This window comes from Bactrocera latifrons, unplaced genomic scaffold (assembly GCF_001853355.1).
Source record: "Bactrocera latifrons isolate USDA-ARS-PBARC rearing strain unplaced genomic scaffold, ASM185335v1 scaffold_609, whole genome shotgun sequence".
Taxonomy (NCBI): domain Eukaryota; kingdom Metazoa; phylum Arthropoda; class Insecta; order Diptera; family Tephritidae; genus Bactrocera; species Bactrocera latifrons.
In genome coordinates, this window is record NW_017537278.1 from 36534 (window position 1) to 37877 (window position 1344).

Here is a 1344-nt window from a genome sequence, read left to right on the forward strand (position 1 = left end):
TCGTTAATTTGAGCCAAGTAAAACACCTTATCTCCTTGAAGGTTACACCAATAATGAACTTTATTTTTAAATTAATTTAACATGAAGGTAAGTAAGTAAAAGAAATTTGATGAGTCAGTAAAAATTAAAACAATAATAATTGTATAAAAGTTGGTAAACAGGAAGTATTAATTAGTACACAATTGTTGCTGTGTTTTGTTCTGACTTTAATATTTTAAAATTAAAGGGAAAAATTTTTATTAGTAATTTATGATGATGAATACAAGCTGAGATGGGATACCTTTATGTACAGCAAAATCTAAGAGGTCAGGAATTTCAATGGATCACTTGGCCAATAGGTTGTCTCACCGCTTGACAGAGTTTTTAAATTATTTTTTATAATGCATTTGTAAAGCTCTCTGCCCTTTGGGTTTGGAATACGTGAGCGCCACAAGGGATGCTTAGCATAGTAATCTCCTCCTACAAAAAATCTTGGACCGAAGCCGCTAAAGAAGCTTGCGTATTCAGAAGCTGATATGTTGTGTCTTGGTGGTGAGTACAAAGCATACAAAGTTGGTTTTAACTTTTATTCCAGTAGCTTGAATTAAAGGTGTTTGAATTGGTTCAAGAGCGACATAATTGATAGAAATTTTAATTAAAACAGCACAGACAGCATGAGCCCAGTTACTAGGATGATTAGAAGTGACTATATCATAATTTTTTATTCGTAAAAATGTTTTATTTGTGAAATATGTTTCTGACACTAGCATAATGTCAATATAATTCTCATTTTCAATTTATTGAGCTTGATGGGTCATTGGCATTCCATATTGCTAATCTTAAGTTCATTTGCATAACTTATTAATAAGTATAGGCATCATGTTAAGTAGGGTGTTTGTTAATTCTATTTGTTTTTCTTCCATTTTTTTCATCGTAGTTTGTTCATTTTTCTCTTTTTGTTTATATATAACATTACCTTTTAATACATTAGCATATGTCTGCTCAGTGTTGTTATTTGTCACATTGCTAGTATAATTTTATTTAGGTACTCCATTACCTAAGCTAGGGAAGTTTTATTGGTCTACATGTTTGTTCTCTTTTCTAATGCTTGCAGAAACCGGTTTATTTCGAACGAATGCAGCCTTTGCAATTCTCTGTATGGTTTTGTGAGCAATGTAAGCATATAGGCAGTGTTGCCAACTTAGTGGATTTTCCACTAGATCTGGTGGTTTAGATATGCCTTACAGCGAGATTTTTTTGGTTTTAGTGGCTAGTGGATTTTATAGTGGATTAGATTGTTCCAGTTAGTGGTAATTTAAGTATTTAACCACTAGGGTGATTCATAAAATGCTCTGTATACGTTAT